The sequence below is a fragment of the Capra hircus genome, chromosome 8 (genome assembly GCF_001704415.2).
Source record: "Capra hircus breed San Clemente chromosome 8, ASM170441v1, whole genome shotgun sequence".
Taxonomy (NCBI): Eukaryota; Metazoa; Chordata; class Mammalia; order Artiodactyla; family Bovidae; genus Capra; species Capra hircus.
The window spans coordinates 74,717,047-74,740,847 of record NC_030815.1 but is presented as its reverse complement, the minus strand read 5'-3'; the positions used below and the strand labels follow the sequence as shown (position 1 = coordinate 74,740,847).

The 23,801-nt window shown below is 44.8% G+C and overlaps 1 long non-coding RNA gene across 3 annotated transcripts in view; it reads right to left on the bottom strand.

The window, feature by feature from the left end:
* Positions 1-23,801, bottom strand: part of LOC102188855 — a 30,610-nt gene that overhangs the window by 1,807 nt on the left and 5,002 nt on the right. For 2 of the 3 annotated variants that reach the window (XR_310236.3, XR_001918470.1), the window contains exons 3-6: positions 15,356-15,498; positions 12,465-12,560; positions 11,306-11,396; positions 2,859-2,956 (exon numbers count right to left, since the gene is read on the bottom strand). This is a non-coding gene — a long non-coding RNA (uncharacterized LOC102188855). Of the gene's footprint in view, positions 1-2,858; positions 2,957-11,305; positions 11,397-12,464; positions 12,561-15,355; positions 15,499-21,368; positions 21,523-23,801 lie in introns of all 3 variants that reach the window. The other variant, XR_001918471.1, reaches the window with a different exon arrangement.

Sequence of the window (23,801 nt, the reverse complement as noted above, 5' to 3'; positions counted from 1 at the left end):
GCTCTTCTGTCCATGGAATTTCCCAGGCAAGAGTACTAGAGTGGGTTGCCATTTCCTTCTCTAGGGGATCTTCCCTACCCAGGGACTGAACCCACATCTCGTGCATTGGCAGGTGGATTCCTTTACCACTGAGCCACCTGGGAAGCACCTTCTGACCATAGAGTTCTTTTTTTAAAAATTCTTTCAATATCTTATTTTATCATATTTCAGCAAGTACAAACAGTAAATATTTCTGGCAATATTGAGCTGCTTTTTAAAAATTATCTCTCTACCTTTTCTTTCAAACCAAAGTATAACTACCAAGTGACTCGAAACCAGACCTTTCACGACTTAACTACGGACATGAGAGCTGTCCCAAAAAAGGGTGCAAAATGTGCAGCTCTCCTAAGACCCAGAAATACAAAGATCGCTGAAAGAAAAAAAGGCTTACCTGCCCTGCAAGCTGGCAATAGTCAGTAGGAGGAGAGCTGCAAATGGGGTGTGGCCCACATTCCTGTTTGGCTACATTCTTGGCGCCCCCCAACCTGATTGTTGAGCCACCTGTACACACAAGAACCAACAGCCTGCTTTCAAGCTGAGGTCTCAGGACACAACATGAGACAAATAAAAAAGTAATAGCTGTTTCCAGGAGGGAAAGGATAGATAACCAAAGTGTTGTGTTAGTTGTTCAGTTATGTCCGACTCTTTGCACCCCCATGGACTGTAGCCTTCCAGGCTCCTCTGTCATGGAATTCTCCTGGCAAGAAAATACTGGAATGGGTTGCCATGCCCTCCTTCAGGGGATCTTTCTGATCAAAGTGTACCCAAAAAACAAAATTCATAAGAGTCACAATTCAGAGAACTAATTATTTTGTAGGGTGTGGCTAGGCTGGATCTTAGTTGAGGAATATAGGATCTTTAGTTGTGGCATGCGAACTCTAGTTCCCTTTCTAGGGATCAAACCTGAGTCCCCTGTGTTGCAAAGAGGAGTCTTAACCACTGGGCAACCAGCGAAGTCCCAAAGAACTCAGTAGTGTTTTCCTCCTGCTAATTTGAAATTGGAAAGGAAGGGCCTACATAAAATTTTGCCTTTCTCTCTTGACTGAGCCATACAGAGAGTTCCAGGAACACTGACTTTGGGATGAAGTCTTACCCATCTGCCAATGTTCCTAGGATTCCATCTGAGGAGGGTGGCTCAGTGGTCCCTTCTCATCCCCAGAAACTGTAGAAGAGGGAAAATAATTTTCTCTGTACCCTTCTGAATTCCTGTCTGAGACTCGTAATAGAACACAGATTAACAAGAGCAAAGCAGACAGAAGTTTGTTAATCTGTCTCTCTCATACATACATGGGAGATACCCAAGGTAAAAATAAATAAAATTTCCTAAGGTGGCTTAGGAATTCAGGATTAAATGCCATCTTAATAGGGAAAGGTGAAGGGTTGGAGGGTGGGGGATGTAGGCCTTAGAGGAGTGAAAGTGTGCTAAGTCACTTCATTCATGTCTGACTCTTTGTGACCCCAGGGACTATAGCCCGATAGGCGCCTCTGTCCATGGGATTCTCCAGGCAAGAATACCGGAGTGGGCTGCCGTGCCCTCCTCCAGAAGATCTTCCCAACCCAAGGATCTAACCTGTGACCTGGGGATCAAACCGGAGTCTCTTACACTTTCTGTATTGTCAGGTGGGTTCTTTACTACTAATGCCACCTGGGAAGCCAGCTTCACAGCACCATTCAAAGATTTTAGATCAAGCATTCCAGCAGGACTACTGTCACACAGCCTGGCATGGCCAGAGGTGCCCACCTCTTAAGCAGGCACCTGCTGTCAGGATCAGCCCTTGCAGGAACTGGAGACTGATTGCACCTGGAAGCGGGGGGGCCCTGCCACCTGACACACCTCACCCTAGCCCTTGACCCTGCGAGCACTTAAGCTGGGAGAGTCACTGACTCATGATGAAAATCAGAAATTTAGGCCTCTTGTAAAACAAAGTTCCGTCTAGGGGAGTGTATTCGTTTCCCCAGGTTGCCATAACAGTCTCACAAACCAGGTGACTTAGACCAGAAGAAATCTATTTTCTCACAGTTCTGGAGGCTAGAAGTGTGGAATCAAGGTGAGGGTGAGATTAGCTCCCTTTGAGGTTCTGAGGGAGAATTCATTCCCTTGTTTCCCCCAGTGGCCTGCAATCCTGGCACTCCTCGGCTCGTAGGTGGGTGATCGCTACCCTCTCTGCCTCCGTCTTAAAGTGGCTTCTCCCTGTGTCTTTCTGTCTTCACATGACTGCCTCCTTCTAAGGACACCAGTCAGATTAGTGGCCAATCTTACTCCAGTATGAACTCATCTTAACTAATTACATCTGCAATGACCCTATTTCCAAATACGGTCACTTTCTTGGGGTTAGGAATTCCACTTACAAAAAAAAAATTATTTACTTCTTTATTTTTCTGCATCAGGTCTCAGTTTCAGCATATGGGCTTTTTCACTGTGGCACACAGACTCTCTAGTTGTGGTGCGTGGGCTTAATTGCTCTGAGGCCTGTGGGATCTTAGTTCCCTGACCAGGGATCAAACTTGCGTCCTTTGCACTGCAAGGCAGATTCTTAACTACTGGACCACCAGGAAAGTCCCGGGACTTCCACTTGCTATTAATTAATTTATTTATTGAGACAAGATGACACAAATGAATCCATAATAGGGCAAAAAAAAAAAAAAGGAATTTTATTTTACATCAGTTTTGAGAGCTGCTTTGCTCTAAGTATCCTTATTTCTGTTTGGAGCAAGGATCACAACCCGGTGATTCAGGGCCAAATTTGGCTTCCAGGAGTGGGTCAGTGTCTCCACCATTCCCTAGCATGTTAAGCTGGCCACTTCACAAATTTGCTTACCTGAGTGGTCCTTGAAGGCATCTGCATATGTGACCTTGGATTAGAGCTTGCTGTCTCAGTGCGTCTTCATGTTTTACCATCTTAGCATCAGAATTACCCTGGGAAACAGAACAAATGTGTTCCCATTTCGACGACCAGGACACAGAGGCTCAGAAAGCAAAGGGGATCTGCCTCGATCACACAGTTGGAAGTAGTGGAGCTGAGTCTCCCACCCAAGTCTCCAGCCACCCTGATGGGGCTTGTACCTGATCAGGACATCTCCACGTTTCCAAAGCTCTAAGGCTGCAGTGGGCTCTCAAGACCTGCCCTCTGCCCCATTTCTTCAGCTAGATTTTCAGAGTAGCAAATGCCACTAGCATTTTGAGTCACAGAGACTTTTTAAATAGCAGGCACATTCCTGGAGGAAAACCTTTGCAGATGTTCCTCTGAGAGAGAAGAAAGTATAATAATATGCTGTCTGAGTTAAGGGCAGGCTGGTTTTGAGCTTGGTTAAAATTTTCCTCCTCCAAATACGCAAGAAAAAGGAGTGAAAGGGACTACTCCTTCTTTTCTCTTATTCTGGAATTCCTATTAAATAGGATGGCAAACATTTTGGACCCACCCTCCAGGCTTCCTAACCTTTCTTTTTCTTTTTTCCCCCATATGCCAACATGGTATTTTAAAATTAAAGATCCAGATGAGGAACAACCTTTGAGGGAAGGTCTTGCTTAGGGGTCAAGCCCCTCCAACCAGCCCCCCCCCACCCCTTTGAAGGCATTGGCTTCTTGGAGGGAGTGTTCTTCAGCTTGCTTTTTGGTTGCTCTTTTGAGAACTGGATATTTGTTCTGGGTCCTCCTAGAAATATGCACTTACAGATGTAAGGAAATGGAATGAAATTGCTTGGCATTTCCTTTTGCTTGGTATTTTGAAATTTCATCGTAATTAATCCAGGTGTTGCTGCTGTTGTTCGGTCACTAAGTCATGTCTGACTTTTTGCAACCCAGTGGACTGCAGCACGCCAGGCTTCCCTGTCCTTCACTATCTCCTGGAGCTTGCTCAAACTCATATCCATTGAGTCAGTGATGCCATCTGTCACCCCCTTCTCCTCCTGCCCTTAATCTTTCCCAGCATCAGGGTCTTTTCCAATGAGTAGGCTGTTTGCAACAGTTGGTCAAAGTATTGGAGCTTCAGCTTCAGCATCATCAGTCTTTCCAATGAATATTCAGGGTTGATTTCCTTTAGGATTGATTGGTTTGATCTCTTTGCTGTCCAAGGGACTCTTAAGAGTCTTCTCCAGCACCACAGAAGTTCGAAAGCATCAATCTTTCAGCATTCAGCCTTCCTTACGGTCCAACTCTAACATCCATACATGACTACTGGAAAACCATAGCTTTGACTATATGAAACTTTGTTTGTAAAGTGATGTCTCTGCTTTTTAATACATCATTTAGGTTTGTCTTAGCTTTCCTTCCAAGGAGTAAGCCTCTTTTAATTTCATGGCTGTAGTCATCATCCACAGTGACTTTGGAGTCCAAGAAAATAAAATCTGTCACTGTTTCGACTTTTCCCCCATCTACTTGCCATAAAGTGATGGGACCAAATATCATGATCTTAGTTTCCTGAATATTGAGTTGACAGAATCCAAGTGTAGGTCTTTTTTTAAAAAAGTTATTCTTGGTGCTCAGTGGGCCATTTCACTGTGAAAGCTTATTCCTTTCTTCACTTCTAGGAAACAATATGTCATTGCTTTCTTTTTTAATTTTTCCCCTTCCATTCCCTCTGTACTCCCTTTCTGAAATCCCTATAAAATAGGATGGTAGAATCTCTGGATCCATCCTCCATGGATTCCCCACTTTTTTTCTATGCCAACATGAGGTGTTTTTTATTAAGTAATAAAAATAACTAAATGAAAGCCTCTAAGTCCCTTTAAGACTCAGCCTTGCTGTGTGCACAGTAGGTGCTGAATAAACATGACCTCCTTCATTCTCAGCACCTATATCAACAACCACATTATTATCAACAGTAACATTTATTGGCTCCTTATTGTGTGAAGGCAGTGAGCAAAGTACTTGACACAGAACCCTATTTAATTCCCAGAAACCTATGAAGTAGGTATAATTATTGTTTCCATCTTACAAATGAGAACACTGAAAGCCATTAAGCAGAGAGGTTGGCAAACTATTGGCAGTGAAACAAACTGACCTCTGTCTTCTAACTTTTATTATTATTAGCTGCACCATGGGGCTTGTGGGATCTTAGTTCCCTGACCAGTGATCGAAACCAGGCCCTGGCATTGAAAGCGCCAAGTCCTAACCACTGGACTGCCAGGGAATTTCTGTCTAACTTTTCTTTTATACTGCCCATCTCTGTTCTTTTGAACTGCATTTTGGGAGAATTTCTTCATTTGATCTTTCAACTTTGTTATTCACCCTTTAGCAATATATTTTGTGATTAGTCCATTGAATTTTTATTTGGAAAACTGAGTTCTTAGATTTCCAAAATCTCCAGTTGATTTTTTTTAATATATGAAATATCCTTTCACATTTCTTGTGAACCTATTAATTGCACTGAATCTGAAGTCCTGTTCTTTAGTATTTGTTAATTCTGCTTATTTAGTATTTGTTTGGCTGCTTCAGGTCCTAGTTCCATCACTCATCGATCATTGATCTTTGTTGCAGCATGCAGGATCTTTAGTTGTGGCATGCAAACTCCTAGTTCCCGAATGAAGGATCTAATTCTCTAGCCAGGGATCAAACCTGGACCCCTTGCATTGGGAGCTCAGAATCTCAGTCACTGGACCAGCAGGGAAGTCCCTAATTCTGTTTCTTGATGTTAGTTTTTCTGATAGTGGATTGTGATGGTCCTGTTTCATTATCCTGACTTTATTCAAATGTGTAGTTTTCTAGATATTTGTCCATGTCTTTATTGTGCATTCTTATTTTTGTCTGTTTTGTTTACTGAGCCCCCATGTAGTAACCTTGTGGGAGGAGTGGAGCGTGTTGGTTGGGAATAGATGAGGTGGGTGTAGGTAAGAAAGAAGAGGACCTGTCTTGTCTTTTGGGTATGACAATCCTCTACCCTTTCTGGACTTTAGCTATTTGGAACAAGACCTTACCTCTGGCCAAAGAACCTGGTTTGAGGTGAATCTCCCCCATAGCTTGGTGATCAGTGTAGGTGTGAGGATAAGGAAGGGGGAAATTTCATTAGATACTTCAAATGCAGTTTCCAAATTAACAATCCCAAGGAATGGCCCAGGTTCCAGTAACACAGAAATTTTGAAATTCAAGTTCTTTCTTAACATTTCTCCTTTTGTGCCAGACTTCTTTGCATGATTTTTTTTAAAACCAGTGTCAATTTGTTCTTTATTATCTGCCTTTGGTATTGAACTTAGAATGGTCTTCTCTACTCCCTTCCACTTCAAAATGATATTAATAAATATTCATCTATCTTCTTCTTTTACTATTTTGATGATTTTATATTTTACATTCAAAGGTTTCAGCCATCTGGAATTTATTCTAATGTCAGCCATGACTCGGAGCTCTAACTTAATTTTTTTCCCTAATGGTGAGCAAGTTGTACCCACCATGCCTTTGGCCTTTTAAAAGGCAGCTTAACTCCCAGAGCTCCATAAAAGCCTAAGAGTTAAGAATAGAAAAGCTAGGACTGTAACTCAGTCAGATCCTAATCTCTGCTGCATCACCACTCACTCTGGGACTCTGGCAGCACTCTGTTCTCCTTAGGGAAAAAGCTCTGGCCAATGATGTAAGGCCAAGAGGGCTGAGGCAGTGAGAGGAGGATTTGCAAAGAACCCTCTGGAGGAGGTTAACAGAGGCTGTGTCCCTGCCACCAGGCATGGTCTTATGAAAAACAGTTGGTCAACCTTGAAACTGTTGCAAGTGGCCCCAAGCTCTCCTCCTTAACTGTATTCTCTTTCTTTAAACCCTTTGTCCTTTCTTGACTCCAAGCCCAGTTCATGCTGCTCCTCTGTGAAGCTTAGGTGCTCCTTGTCCTGGACCTCACTGCATTTGGCACTAATGCAACCTTTGCCATTGTTTATTGACACGTCAATGAGTTAACAAATAAACTAAGTTCCCAGGTTCAAAGGATGCTGCCTGCCACGTACAGGAGACAAAACCCCAAACACCAGAAGATAGATGTGGCCACCTCTGTAATGTTTGCTGGGGCTCCAACCGTTCGTGGTACCATGGTTGGTGCTGTGGAATGGCTGTGACTCTGATCAGGCCGCCAGAAGCTAAGGAAGCCATTTTATTTGACGAGTGTCAGATCCTGGAGAGAGCAGGAAGAGTCAACTTTCTCTCTTTCCTCGGGGAGCTGATAACTTATGTGTAAGTGTGTAGAGGGAATCTTGGAAGAAACTTCAGGAAAGAAAGAATCAAGCCCAACAAAGCCTCCTAAGAGAATAAGGGATAAAGGTGAGTTGAAGAATGCTCCTTCATCTATAAAAAATGTGCACCAGTGGTTCTTATGTGCTGACTGTGCGTGAGGCTCCAAACTCTTAACATACTATGTCTCATTTGATCCCTGTGAACCCAGGCGGCATTTTGTTGATGAGAGGTGAGATGACTTAACTATGATCACCACGAGGGGGCCACAACCAGAAATCCAGGTGAGGAGGGGGTTAACTTCAGAGAGGAGAAGGACCCACCCTTGGCTGTTTGTACTTCTTCTTCTCCTTCTCCTTCTGCTTGGAAGTACCTGGTGGGGCTGAACAGAATTTTCAGTCTTGTTCTCTGGGCCTTTGAACTGCAGTTTCCTCCGCCTACATTGCCCTTCACAGCACTTTTCCTCTGGTGAAATTTCAGCCTTCTTTGAGAGGCCAGCTCCCATGTCCTGGCCCCGGTAGGGCCTCCTGTTCCTCCTCCGCCCCTTCCTGGAGCCCCTTCCTGGAGCCCTTCAGGCATGGTCCAGCCTGATTGTAGTTCATGAAGTACATGTCTCCCCTAGGCCTGCTTCCCTGCAGGCTGCCCTCACTGAGGACAGACTAACTCTTTTTGGTCTTTCCAGGGCCTAATATAGGGCCTGGCATGTATGCTTGTTGAATAAGTGCAGGCAGAAAACCAACACTTTTTTGAGCCATGTCAATGCATCAGTTTCAGAGCTTGTTCCTTTTTATCCCTCTAAATCCTCCCGTGAAGATTATGTGAAACTTAGCTGAGAACCACAAAAATGCTCATTCCTTTGAATTGTCTTTTGCGCTATTTCCTTGGGAATTATCCTTCCCCCGCCCCGCCCCTAAAAGATATTTTACACTTTGAGAATTAACAAAGAGAAAATTTCTTAAAATATACATGTATTACAAAATTTATCATCGCACCCCTTTTCAAATGCACAGTTCAGTAGAGTTTAGTATGTTCACAATGTTGTGCAATATATAAGATGAACTTTTGCGTTTTGCAAAATTGAAACTCTATACCCATTAAACAACTCCCCATTTCCTACTCCTCTCAGCCCCTGGAAACAACCATTACACATGTCTCTATTAATTTGACTACTCTGGGTACCTCACGTAAGTGAAGTCATTCCGTATTTGTGACTGGCTTATTTCACTTGGCATAGTATCTTTGAGGTTCATTCATGTCATATCATAGCATATGTCAGAGTTTCCTTCATTTTAAAGACTGAATAATATTCCATTCAGATGTAGCTTTTAGTTTGTTTCTTTTTATTTAATTTTCAACTTTTCTATTGCTTTTCAGTCTCAGATTTTGCTATTACTTTCTAGTTTTACTGCATTGTGATTAGAGAATGTTATCTATATTCATCCTACTTTGAAGTGTACTGAGATTTTGTTCATTTGTTTTTATCAGCCTGTCATGTGGTCATTTGTTAATGATCAACAGGCACCAACAAGAGTATATTCTAGGTTTTCAAGGTATGGAGCTTGAGGTCTTTTAATTTGATCTATCTTACTAAGTCAACAAATCAAGTCCTCCATATCCTTCCTTATTGTGTGATTTATTGATCATGGACTAAGAGAGGTAAGTGAGAATTTTCTACTATTACTATATTTCTGTCCATGTCTCCAGGTACTTCCTCTTTTTTTGCATTATAAATTCTGATACTTTATTTTTGGTGCATAAATATTTATGACAGATCTTCACTGTGACTGTCAGCCTTTATCATTACAACATTTTCTCCTGTGGCTTGTTTTCTGATTTTCTGTGAGTTCAGCTGTGTCTGATATTAAAATCATAACTCTTTTTTTGTTGTTGTTGTTACTTGTATTTGCATGTGTGATGTTTATTCTGTTTTCTATTTTTTCCTTCTCTTCTACTTTCAATCTGTCTGAGGAGCACTATTTTAGATATGTCTCTTACACATGGCACTAGCTAGGTTTTATTTTGTGATTTCATGAGCTGCTTCTAAAGAGTGGGGTGATCAGGTCAAAGTTAAAGAAAGCTTTTAAAGCTCTTCATCCTCATGGCCAAATAATTTTTTCACTGGTTGGACTGCTTTGTCCTGTTACCAGCATTTAGAAGCAAGCCATCTCCCCACAATTATCAGCATGACTATTACACTGCTGCTTAAATATTTAATAGGTGAAAATGGGACCTCATTGTTCTTTCATGCTTTTCTTGGCTTCATCTAATTCTGCTTTAAGTAAATAAAGATGGAAGAAAAAAAGAAGTTAAAATGAAACATTCCTTTTCAGATATCTTCAGTGAGATTAAAATGAGTGGTGGTATTTCTTATACCAGATTTCCATGACATTGGACCAATCTTTCCACGGGCTCCTCAGCTCAGGCCTTGGATCTTTGCAGGAGAAAACTGTCCAGGTTTCTTTCTCATAGCCCTACACCATGCTTTCTTCCCTCTGAAGTGAACAGGCAAAATAACAGAATAGGAAGATACTGGGTCTGAAGCTAGATTGAATAGCTTCATTGCTATCTGCCATATTGCCAGACTGCAATAGCTAGATTGAATAAATCTCAGCTCCATCTCTGCTGTTTACTAGCTGCGTGTTCTATGGCAGTTCCTCAACCTCTCTGTACCTTGGTTTCCTGAGGTAATAATTCTTAAGGGTAATAATGACTATAACAGTAAATATAGTAACACCTGTTGGGGTTGTTGTGCAGAATAGTTAATTTATGCAAAACACCCAGACAGGATTGCTGTTGGCTCTTCCTCTGGAAAACACATGGCTTACACTTCAACTACGGTGGTTTTGGTGGAAGCATTTCCTTCTTCCAAGACCCTGCTCTCTTAGCCATTGCATTCAGTCTTAGGCCAGGGGCAGGCTCCTCACAAGAACAGAGCCAATCCCAGTCTTTTCCTGGGAACTAAAACTGGGACATGAGAAAAGAAGCCTTTGGTGCCTTTCTGATAGGGAAACTCCCACGGTGTGAGACCCAGGTTCCTGGCAGCCATGTTTCCAGCCTGTGAGGGGAGCTTGGCTTTGAGAGTGAGGCTAACTGACCAGTGGAGAAAAGTTGACATTAGAAATGAAAAGAGATGGACATTATTGGAACCCTTACTTTTGGCTGTCTTCAAAGGCACCTTATGAGCCAATAAATACCCATTTTCTCTAAGATTGCCCTCATTGAGTTTGTCACTTGGAATCAAAAGAGTCTGAGTATATTTCTTAAGGCACCTTAGGACAGTATAGATCATGAAGTCTCCTGTCTGTCCACCTCTCTGAGAAGCCCTCCCTAAGACATACACACACATACACACACACATATTCGTGCACACACACTCATGGCAATTCTAGATATGAACTGGTATTCTTTCTTCGCCTGCGCTGCCCACACAGACCTTAGCTTCTCTATACACACCAGAGACCGCTGTGCTCATGCCTGGCCTAAGGAACTGCACTTGCTAAACAGGATGTTATCCCGGAAATCTGTGCCCTTCTCTGTAGGCCCCTTGTTCTTTTTTTTCACTGCCCTATTCAGTAACTTCGCAAATATCTAATGAGCACCTGCCAAGAACCATGTCAGGCCTGGGGCCCCAGAGAGGCAGCAGACAGTTCCTGCTGTCAAGGAGCTGCAGGCCATGGGGGCCATCAGGCTGTCAGAAGACAGCTCCAAGAGAGACGGCGGGGCAAGTGTGGAGCAGATGTTTCTGCCAAGTGCTGCAGGAGCTCAGATGGGGCTCTGTCACTGGCTGCCGAGGATTGTCTGCTGAGACTCTGTCTATCTGCCTCCAGCTTCTCCCCACCCCAGCCCACCCTGCCCACTGCCACCAAAATGTCTACCCCAACAGCTCAGTTCAGACTGCCTCTGCCCCCTTCCCAGGCTTAAGCCCACAAGCCTTAGCCTGGCAAGACCCTAATCCGGATATTACCTCAACCTACTTTCTCAGCCATGTTGTCCCCTGGTCCTCAGGAAACTTACCCATGCCCGGTCACTCACCTTCATCACATATGTCTGTGTTTCCCCACCTTGGTGTCTCTGCTCACCCTGCTCCCTCTGTCTCCCATCCCTGCAAGTCCCAGGTATACATACCTTCCAAGGTGAGGGATGGCAAATGCGTGCCATGTGCCTGCTCTGATCATCTGGCTGTGTTGCCGTGTTGAGAAGGATTCTGTGGACATACCTGTTTTCAGTGAAAGAGTAAGGGATCAGGGACTTCCCTGGTGGTCCAGTGGCTAAGACTCCAAACTCCCAATGCAGGGGGTCTGGGTTTGATCCCTGGTCAGCGAACTATATTCCACATGCCACAACTAAGACCTGGCACAGTCAAATAAGCAATTTTTTTGTTTTTAAGAAAGAGTAAGGGATCAGTCAGCAAAATCAGCCATTGGCACCAAATTGGGTGTGTGCTGCGGCTGGTGATCGGGGAGAGGTGGAGGGTTGGAGGGAGTGGGTGGTGATGAACAGCACTCTTGGGCTGCAAGGGCACTTTGGTCTAGGTTGAGGTCTTATGGATTGCCCCACCCCCATGAAGACTTCCTTGCTCCTTCAAGTGAAATTAACCTCTTTCTCTTCTGAATTTTTATAGCCTTCTCTCTGTGCCTCAGTGACAGCACAGATTGCTGCTATCTTTTTATGGTACCTCCGCGTTGTTTTTTTTTTTGAGGAGACAGATGGTACCCTATAGAGTATGGTACAAGGGAGAGATTCAAAACACATTAACCAAACGGATGGAAACCTGGTCAGTTCCACATGATAGAACTGTGTGGAACACTAAGATAGATACACAAAGAGCCACAAGGGGCCTGCTCCATGCGGTCGGCCTTCCCCATAGCCTTGGGCAGACCTGGGGATTGTTACAGCTCCGTTCTGACTCCTGAACCAATGTCCCACCCTGCTGCTTCTGCCTGACCTGTCACCTGCTATCTTCCTGGGCACCTGTGACCACTGAGGTCTGAGCTCCCAGCTTCTCTAATTCATCCCTTGACTCAGTAAACCAGGGTTGATGCCTCCTCGGCATCCTTCTCCTCCTGTGCTAGCTGTTAGGGGCCCAGGGACGATGTCCTGCCTTCAATCTGATCACAGGCTGGGAGAGAGTGGGGCAGAGGTGGTGGAAGGATGGAGACCTGAGTCACAGGATTCAAGAAGTGATGTGGGTCCTAAGATAGGAGCAGAGAGGGTGCTGAGGAGGGATAATAGTGGCTTCTGGGGTGGGGTGGAGTGAGGGTGGAAGTTCTTGACACACCCATACCCATCAAATTTCCTCTTTCTCCACGCTCTGTAGCACGTCATGGCTGGGTTGCCTGATTGTCACTGCAAGCTCTGTGTCCCCCAGTTCCCAGGGGGCCTGTAAAGATGGAGTGAGGAAACATTTAAACAGCCTCAGAGCCTCCCACCTCTCCCTGTCCCACACAAACTCTCAGACTTCAGCAGCCCAGCCCTAATGACCACTCCAGGCCTGAGAGCTTCCAGCCACTCCTGGACTCTCTTGAATCTCCTTAGCTGCTGTTTACACCTGGGATTCTGGGCCCAGGTAACCATCTGCCTGTCCCTAAATTATTCTCGGGGCTCTAGGATGACTAGCAGATTCACTCAGGCTGCCCTATCCCTCTGTTGCTCGGGGACTCTGGTGCCACCCCTGGCACCTCCCTCACCCTTTTACCCACTCCCCTCCCTGCTTCCCACTCCACACACGTTTCGGCTGGAGACCCAGCTGCAGAGCCGTGCAGCCCTGTTGGCAGGAGATGTGCTGGCTTGAGAGCTGCCTGGAGGGGAACGTGGCAGATCACATTTCTTCAGCTCGTGCCAAATATTATTCAGACGCAGCTTTTCAGACAGACACAAATTGCTCATCCAATAAACAAAGAAGGGCTAATCCCAAGACATTTATCAGAGTGGAGAAAGATGAGAGAAAAGGGAGACACACAAGAGGCCTTTGAGAGCTGGCCTGGTGTGGCTGGCCTGAGGGGAGGTGGGGAGACCTGCAGGCACTCCCAGGGTTTTCTCCTTAGAGGACCCGAAATCCAGCACCAGGGCATTGGGGTTTGCTTTCGCTGTGACACACAAAGCCAGGGCTGGTGTGTACACGTCCCAGAACAGAGTGGAGGAAATGAACGCAGGCCAGGGTGACTCTCTGGGCAGTCGCCCCCACCTCTAGTTGTCAGTGGTCGTGGGGATTAGCCGTCTGCAGGGACTCTGTCACTTCTCAACCATGCACACACAGTAAGCTCTCAAGGCATGCTGTGATTGCTGGCAAAGCTGTCAGGAGAAAACACTCCTGGACTGGAATTTCTTATTTCTGGCTGACAGGTGTGAGACCACAGCTGCTGAGAAACAGGTTGATGGACTTGGCCGACCATGATGGCAGTGGACTGGAGACACAGGGGACCTCCGTCAGTACCAGAGGGCTGGCCAAGCCTTTGAGGTCCTTTGCTCATCCCTTTCTGCCGTGCCTTCCAAAGGGCGCCTTTAGTGTTCCTCTTTAGGGATTCTGCCCAGAAATGAAAGAAAGCAGGCCCTCCTCTGACACCCCATCTTGGAACTCAGGGAGAGGAGGCCCAGGTGAAGTCTCTAGAGACAGCCTGGATCCTCCCACGATCGATGCCATGCCACTGGGACTCCGGTGTGTGCCCAGGGAGAGGTGGGCATGTGCCCATTGGAGGGAGGAGGCACTAACTAGATCAGAGTGAGGGCACAGAAATAATTGCCAGCATTTATACAGTCGGGCACTGTTCTTACTTTTCTCACAACACCATGGCACAGTAGATGTACTATTATTGATACCATTTTTCTGGTGAGGCACTGAGAGGTTAGCTAGCTTGTCTAAGCTCACCCACTTCCTGAATGAGAGGCTTTAGCATCTGTGCCCTTAACTCGCCATACTGCCTACAGTGATTTTCAGAAATCAGCTTCAGAAATGCCAGTTGTGTGGGAGTACTTAAGAGAGTAGGGTTTGGAGGCTGGAGTCCCTAGACCTGGGATGGTGCCTCTGAGGCCCAATGTTAATGCAGGTTTCCACTGAGAACCTGGGGGGTCTATAATTAGGCTGATTAACCCTCATAGTTTTCCAAGAACTGAGAGGGGTCTTGGGATGCTGATTTTCACTTTTAAAACTGGAATGGTGGTTCAGTGCTGAAGAATCCACCTGCCAAAGCAGGAGAACTGGGTTCAATCCCTGGGTCAGGAAGATCCCCTGGAGGAGAAAATGGCAACCCACTCCAATATTCTTGCCGGGAGAATCCCATAGACAGAGGAGCCTGGTGGGCTATAATCCATAGGGTCACAAAGAGTCAGACATGACTTCGCAACAGACTTTCATGTTCATGGGCAAGTAGGGGTAAGTTGACCATCCTGCCTGTAACACAAGGGCTGGTCTTGGATTGCTGTGCAACTTCAGGTCCAACATGCAGGCCACCTTCCCCCTCACATTCCCAGGCTAGGGAATAACAGAGTGGTGTGCTGACTGGGAAGAGGGGCAGAATAACAACCAGCTGGCAGCAGCTCTTCCCAGACACTTAGGAGGTGCTGTGCTGTGCTTAGTTGCTCAGTAGTGTCCGACTCTTTGAGACCCCACAGACTATAACCCACCAGGCTCCTCTGTCCATGTGGATACTCCAAGCAAGAATTCTGAAGTGGGTTGCGATGCCCTCTTCCAGGGCATCTTCCCAACCCAGGGATCTTGAATTGAATTGCAGGCATCTTTCTTTACCATCTGAGCCACCAGGTAAGCCCAAACTTGGGAATTTCGGACTGTAATGACAGGTAGCAAAAAAGCAGGGACACCTCAGCCCTCAAAGCTTAGTGGGAACAGGTGTCTTCTGGCAAGGCCAGTCTTACACAATTAGGAAGACTGGGAAATTACCAGGGGAGGACTGACAGGCAGCCCAGGTGCCTCCCAAGGAGGCCGGGAGAAGCCCCTGCCCACCCGGCCTGCCATGAGCAAGTTTCTATTCTGGTTCCTGAAACTTCATTCCTGCCAGGAATGGCCTCTCTTCTACCCACCTACCCAGTCACCCACATTGACCTGTGTGCCTAGGCTAAGAATCCCTTACCTTTCTCCCTCTCTAATTTTGTCCCTGCTTGGTACATGACCTATTTGTCAGTCTCTTTGATTGTAAAGTCTGAACTTCACTCATGCAATACCTGGAAGATTCCAAGAGGAGAATGGCACAGAATCCATGGGTAGAAATGCTATTGGGTCTCGGGAGGGACAAGAACAGGGCAAGAAGCCTCAGGAATGTAGGCAGTGCTCGCTCTTCACTTCTGGTCCCACTTCTCTTTGTGGTCTGTAAAATAGAAGAGATTGCAAGAGTTCATCCAGCTGCTCAAAATAAATTTGTTTCCTGCCCAAATGAAGTCAATCCAAGACACTGAGAAAACTTCCAAGTGAGATTGCGCAATCCCTGTCAGGGGTTTTTGGAGGACGAATGCAATATGAAGAAGTCTGGAACATTGGTCATGTGCAAATGATTTTCCAGTTTTGAAAAAGGATGGGTGGTGGTCGGTTTCTGTTACTTCAAACAGATCTAAGGGGGAAAAGGGAGGGGGGATTTGCCAGTTCAGATTACTGATGAGTCCAGGGCAGTCTGATACGGCCATGGCAGAGCAGTCTGATACGGCCATGGCAGGGCACACTCCCACCTCCTTTTCGGCTTCAAGGGCAGGCTCTTTCCACATGGTAGTTTTAGGGGGTTGAATGGTGTACCCCCAAAATTCATGTCTACCCAAAACCTCAGAAAAGATCTTTTTTAAATAAATAATTTTATTTATTCATTTATTCTTGGCTGTGCTGGGTCTTTAACAAAGAATGGCTGTGTGGGCTTTTCTCTAGTTGTGGTGAGTCACGGCTACACTCTAGTTGCAGTGTGCAGACTTCTCATGGCGATGGATGCTCCTGTGGAGAATGAGCTTTAGGCATGTGGGCTTCAGTAACTGTGGCACATGGGCTTAGCTGTTCTAAGGCATGTGGAACCTTCCCAGATCAGGGATCAAACCTGTGTCTCCTGCATTGGCAGGTGAATTCTTTATCACTGAGCCACCCGGGAAGCCCTCAGAAAAGATCTTTTTTGGAAATAGGGTCTTTACATATGCAATTGGTTAAGGCAAAGATGAGGTCATATTGGATTAAGGTTGGGCCCCTTTTTCTAGTGATTGGTGCCCTAATCGGAAGACAATACATCTGCAGAAGAGAGAGATACACACAGAGAAGGCCATATGGTAACAGAGATAGAGTGGAGGGACGCAACTAGAAGCCAAGGAAGGTTAAGGTTGCTGGAAGCCACTGAAGGTAAACGAGGCAAGGGAGGATATTCCCTAGAGCTTCTGAAAATGCTAGGGAAACATCCTGTGTTTGGACTGCTAGCTTTCAGAACTGTGAGAGAGGATATTTCTACTGTTTTCAGTTGCCAAGCATGTGTCAATTTGTCACAGGAGTCCTAGAAAACTAATACAATACCCTTGACAATTCCGGGTTGGCCACCCTAGAGGAAAGGAAGAGGCTTTTTTTCTCAACATTTACCAAAATTCTGGAGAGGAGGGGACCTTTGCTTCCTGAACAAATCATTGTGACTGGAGGAAAACAGCACTCTGTTTGGACTGATATGAATTCCACATTTACTGAGTGGACTGTGGTGAGGTTACACTGTCCCAACCACGTGGGAAGAGTGGACATCTTTTACGAGAATGAGGAATGAATACAGGGGAGACAAAATTAACACCTGTCCATTACAGGGAGGAAAAACTGATTCTACAAATTATGCTCTCATCTAAGAACAGATTTTTAAAAATAATTTTATCTATTTGACTATGCTGGGTCTTTGTTGCTGCATGGCTTTTTCTCTAATTGTGGTGAATGGGGGCTACTCTCCAGTTGTGGAGCTTGGGCTTCTCATTTTGGTGGTTTCCCTTGTTGCAGAGAACTGGCTCTAGGGCACAAGGGCTTCAGTAGTTGAGTTGTGCCATGTGAGGTCAGTAGTTGCAGCTCCCAGGCTTTAGGGCAGCAGGCTCAGTAGTTGTGGTGCACGGGCTTAGTTGCTCCACACATGTGGGATCTTCCTGGACCAGGGATTGAACTTGTGTCTCCTGCATTAGCAGGCAGATTCTTTACTACTGAGCCACCAGAGAAGCCTAAATGATAGTACAATCAAGAGGAAAAGTAATCTGCTAAATCACTGGAGTGAATCTATGTCACTACATTTGTTCATTCAGCATACAAACCCCTTTCTAATTTTGGAGATATTTTCTAACCATACCATTATAGTATTGTGCTTAGTCGCTCAGTCATGTCTGACTCTTTGCGACCCCACGGACTGTAGCCCAACAGGCTCCTCCATCCATGGGATTCTCCAGGCAACAATACTGGAGTGGGTTGCCATGCCCTCCTCCAGGGGATCTTCCCAACCCAGGGATTGAACCCGGGTCTCCCACTTTGCAGGCAGATTCTTTACTGTCTGAGCCACCAGGGAAGCTGCCCTGGAAGACTTTCCTTTTTACTTCCTTGCAGCCAGGGGTCAATCATGTGAATTAGGCTCAGCCATTCCCACCAGGGACTTTTAATATTTAGGAGGTGAATTTAAGAGGTGGAGGTAGTGTAGGAAGTGGTCATGACAACAGCAGCAGCAGCTGACCCATCCTGAAGTGATGATGCTCAGTGTTTACCAGCAGTAACAGCTATGGCAGAGCAGTGGTGTAATTGACTGTCTATGCAGTCAAAAACACTGATTGGTACAAAGACTGTATTTTAAAAGTTCCAAGTCAACTTGTAGGGGGTGTTTCCAGTGTTCCAGGGTTCTGTCTTCAGCTCTGTCTCTAACATGGACATCAAAAAGTGAAAGTTGTATTAGAAAGCATTGGTGAAAGTGTGGTATATGGGACTATGGGGGTGAGGGATAGTTCTGCTCTCTTTTGTTCCTGAGACCCCAGCTGGGATGTTGAATTCAGACCCAGGTGCTGCTCTTTTATGGAGGAAAGTGACAGGCTAGAGTCTGGTTAAAGAAGAATGATCAGGACGGGGAAGGAACTCAACCACAAAGCATGAAGAAAGTAGAAATGACAGATATGAGTCAGCCTAGAGAAGAACTGCCTTTATGTTGGGAGAAGGCATATGTCTGACCTTTCAAATCTTTTTTCACTTTCTATTAAGTGAAAGAAGATTCAGTTTATTCTCTGTGGCTCCATGGAACATAGCTGGCATCACTGCTACTAGTGAGTTTCAGCTTAACATGAGAAGGGTTTAGTAGTTGGGTCTGTGATATACACAGTGGAACAGGCTGGCTCATAATATAATGGGCTCTCTGACACTGGAGGTGTGCACACAAAACTGGATGAACTCTTAAGAGTGTATTGTGTGAGAAAATCCTATTTTGTGTGGCTGAAAGAAGAGCTGGTGTCCTTCCAGTTTCTCTCCAGTTCTGAAATCTGACCAAATCCGTAGGCCAGGTTGGGAAGGGCAGGAAGCTGGAGGTAGGAAGATCAGGGGAAATGCAAATTGTGAGTTGTTATTGAAAAAAAAAAAAGGCATGGAGGATTGCATTATTCTCAGTTCCTCACCACTCCCTGTATTTCTCTAGAGACAGAATACATTTTCCTGTCCTGCTAATGTTGGGTTGGCCAAGTGATTTGCTTTGGCTCATAGTGTGAGTAGAAGTGACCATTCCAAGCATGGTCTCAAAGGGGCACTGGATTTTTTTACTCACTCATCTTGTGCTTTTGACATTACCATGTGAAAATACATGCCCTTGGTAGGTAACACAGAATAGAGACTCATGGAGTAGACTCACCTAGCCAACCAACAGATCTCCAGCCTTAAGCAGAGCTGCCCTAACCAACCTATGGATATGTGAGAGAGAAATACATGCTTTATTGTTGTGAAAAGTGAAAGTGAAAGCTCTTCAGTCGTGTCCGACTCTTTGCAACCCCACGGAGTATACAGTCCATGGAATGCTCCAGGCCAGAATACTGGAGTGGGTAGCCATTCCCTTCTCCAGGGGATCTTCCCAACCCAGGGATCGAACCCAGGTCTCCCACGTTGCAGACGGATTCTTAACCAGCTGAGCCACCTACAGCACTTAGATTTGTTGGTTATTTGCTATGTAGCATTATTATGGCATTTAGACAGATAGGATATTCCAACAGACCTTCAGATACAGCATTGAGAGCAGTTTCTACTGGCCTTTCCAGGGTATGAGAAAGTAGCACTTGAGGAAAGAACTCATTCCAACAGACTGTGGGCACGTTCTTTTCAGGGTATAGATACTGCTGGGAATGGATGGTCAAGGTCACTTCATGGGGCACAAATCCAGCATTAGGGGCACTTCGTGGGTTTGGGGGAAAGAGTGTGAGGAGGAAGCCAACCTCACTTCAGGTCATGGGAAGAGGCCCACCTGGGCACTCAAAACAAGTGTGGATGGGAGTACCATCCTGAGAAACAGTTTATTTATGTTATAATGACACAAATTCTTTGCCACATCTCTCATCAAGAGATGAAGTCTGCTTCCCCTCCTCTTGAATCTGGGCTGGCTCTGTGACTTGTTCTGACCAGTAGAATGTAGGGCATGTGCCACTGAATAACTTCCAATACTTGGCCTTAAGAGATCTTCCACTCCCTCCTATGTATTTGGGATACTCCTTCTTAGAGTCTAGCTGCCATGCTGTAAGGAATCCCAAGCAGTCATGTGGAAAAGCCCCAGGAAGGAAAACTGAAACTTTTGGCTAACAGTTGCAACTAAACTCCCAGATAGCAACCAGCAGCAACTTTTAGCCATGTGGATGAGGCCATACACCAGCCAACACTGTATGAAGCAGAAAACCACCTAGTTGTTCTAAGAAATCTCAATCCCAAACTGCAAAAACAGTTTACTCAAAGTAACCTAAAACCTAGAGGCAGGATTAATTCTAGGACACTCCCAGTAATGTTTGGTTTCAAGGTCAAGGACATGACTGTATTACTCTTGACAGTAAAATCACATAAAGATTTTAAGCAGTGCCTTATGGACTTCTTATCTAGGTGAAAGTGCTTCTAAGAATCTTAAGGATTTGTCCATTGGTACACTGACTCACAAAACAAGGGAGAAACTTGTGTTGAGACTTAGGGATGTAGTTTTTGTTGAATGGAGTGAAACTCAATAAGGTTCATGGGAAATACACAAAATTTTTGATTATCTTCTCCTCACCTAACAGAATGGTACCAGCATAAGTACCAGTAGCTTGGACTAAAATAGACAAAGACAGTTCAAAATGAAATGAGGGCACTGGGCACCCACTGAAGCAGCCTGAACAAATTACTCTGCTGCAAACCAAGGGAAAGGAGGAATGACCCAGAGGATGGAGCCAAGAACCCACAGGGTGAAGAACCACAGAGAATCACATTTCTGGACTCTGGAGCAGGGGGAAATTGTGACATTTGCACCATGGTATCCTAGATTTCCTAAAGACTTAGGGACTGCTATGTTATTACGCCCTTTTAAGTGGGAGTTTCTATTATGATTTTCCTGTCCCTGTCTTCCCGTTATACGTTGGATATGAGGGAAAAAGATAACTTACAGAAAAGTTGCAAGTTTACTACAAATGCTATTTTGAACAATTTGAGAGTATATTTTTGACACGATGCCACATTACCCTGAAATCTTAGGTGCATATTTCCAACATAAGTTATTGTTGTTGTTCAGTTGCTCTTTGTGACCCCATGGACTGCAGCACACCAGGCTTCCCTGTCCTTCATTATCTCTAACATAGCTGCTGCTGTTAAGTTGCTTCAGTCGTGTCTGACTCTGGGTGACCCCATAGACAGCAGCCCATCAGGCTCCTCTGTCCCTGGGATTCTCCAGGCAAGAATACTGGAGTGGGTTGCCATTTCCTTCTCCAATACATGCATGCATGCTAAGTCGCTTCAGCCGTGTCCGACTCTGTGCAACCCTATGGACAGCAGCCCATCAGGATCCTCTGTCCATGGGATTCTCTAGGCAAGAATACTGGAATGGGTTGCCATTTCCTTCTCCATTGTTAAGGTCAGGTGTCCGGAACCCCCGCCTCTCTCCAAAACCCCAATGTCCCAAACTGCATTTTATTTTAGATTAGGTTGGGACTAGATGAAGCGGTAAAGACATAACTACAATCATCAAAATCAAGAAATTAATATTATGTACTACTATTAGCTTACCTTTAGTCCTAAGTCAAGTTTCACTGGTTGTCCCCAAAGTATTCTTTATGGCAGAAGGAGCCACTTCAGAATCATAGTAATGCATTTGGTTTCCATTTCTCTTTAGTTTCCTTCAACGGGGAACAGTTCTGCATCTTTCCTTGATGATCGTGACCTTGACAATTTTTTTAGGATTTCAGCATGGTTATTTTGTAGAATGTTTCATAATTTGGATTTCTCTGTTTCCCATCAAAATTACAAGTGTTTTGTAGGAGTGGTACTTTGAAGTTATGTAAATGTATCATTAAAGTTTCTTTATCCTAATTAAGCTTAAAAGCTTCTGCACAGCAAAGGAAACTATAAACAAGATGAACAGACAACTAACAGAATGGGAGAAAATATTTGCAAGCGAAGCAACTGACAAGGGATTAATCTCAAAAAATATGTAAGCAGCTCATGTAACTCTATGTCAGAAAAACAAACAACCCAATCAAAAAATGAGCAGAAGATCTAAATAGACTTTTCTCCAAAGAAGACATACATATGGCCAAAAAGCACATGAAAAGATGCTCAACATCACAAATTGTCAGAGAAATGCAAATCAAAACTACAATAAGGTATCACCCCATACCAGTCACAATGGCCATCATTAAAAAGTCTACAAACAGGAAATGCTGGAGAAGATATGGAGAGAGGGGAATCCTCCTATACTGCTGGTGGGGATGTAAACTTGTACAACCACTATGGAGAACAGTATGAAGGTTCCTTAAAAAACTAAAAGTAGAACCGCCATATGATCCAACAACCCCACTCCTGGGCATTTACTCTGAGAAAAACATAAGCTGAAAAGATTCATGCACCCCAATGTTCACTGCAGCTCTATTTACAATAGCCAAGACCTAGAAGCAATCTAAAAGTCCATCAGCAGAGAAATGGATAAAGAAGATGTGGTTCATATATACACTGCAATACTACTCAGCAATAAAAAAGAACAAAATAATGCCATTTGCAACAACATGGATGGACCTAGAGATTATCATATTAAGTGAAGTAAGTCAGACCGAAAAAGACAAACATATCACTCATACATGAAATCTAATTAAAAATGATATAAATGAACTTATTCACAAAACAGAAACAGAGTTCCAGATATTGAAAACAAACTTATGGTTAACCAAAGGGAAACACTGCAGCGAGGTGGAGGTTTTAAATCAGGAGCTTGGGTTCTTTTTTACCTTCTGGCATAAGATCTTCCAGGCTCATCTTGTAATATCCCTGAAATCAGCCTTTCCTCCTAGAATACCTAGTTCCTTTTATCGGAAAATGGTATTTAGAAACTAAGATTTGGGTGCTAGGTTGCTTCCCTCGTGGCTCAGACAGTAAAGAATCTGCCTGCAATGTAGGAGACCTGGGTTCGATCCCTGGGTCAGGAATATCCCCTGGAGAAGGAAAAAGCAACCAACTCCAGTATTCTTGCCTGGGAAATCCCATGGACAGAGGAGCCTGGCGGGCTATAGTTCATGGGGTCACAAAGAGTTGGACACAGCTGAGCGACTAACACTTTTGGGAAGCTTCTGCCCTCAAGACTTCTCCCAGGTATTCACTCATATTTACATATAAACACACAGCTATATTTATTTTATTATCTATGTATTGAAACTATGAATTCATAGCAATTTCCCCAATTCTAGTAAAGTATCAGAGTTCCTTTCAGTTTTCTACTTGTCTATACTTGCAACTCCCTTTTCTGGCAGTCAGAAACTTGGGTGATTCTCATTACCTATATACAGTTCCTTTTAATCAGTCTCCCTGTATTTGACAATCTCTTCACCCCAATGGGACTCCAGCTCCCTGCAGTGGGCTGACCTACTTCACAGAAATCCCCCAATACTCCATGGGTGCCCTCTTTACTCTGCTTAGGCTTTGATATCCTGTGCTGGGCTGCCACTCCCCTCCCCTTACTCCTTCTCCTTGTTCACTTGGGCTCTGACACACACTTGGAGAAGGCAATGGCACCCCACTCCAGTACTCTTGCCTGGAAAATCCCATGGATGGAGGAGCCTGGTAGGCTGCAGTCCATGGGGTCGCTAAGAGTCAGACACGACTGAGCGACTTCACTTTCACTTTTCACTGTCATGCATTGGAGAAGGAAATGGCAACCCATTCCAGTGTTCTTGCCTGGAGAATCCCAGGGACGGGTGCCGTCTCTGAGGTAGCACAGAGTTGGAAACGACTGAAGCAATTTAGCAGCAGCAGCAGCAGCTGACACACTATCCATGTGGACTATCCTATGACATGTAGACTCCTACCTTGTTCATCCCTGCCTAATGGCCTTTGGACTCAATTATTCAGCAACAGGAAGAGGAAGAAGATATTCATTTTATAGTTCATATGTTCCTGAACCTGATGAATCATACTTAATATAGATAATACAATTCTGGACTTTAACCTGAA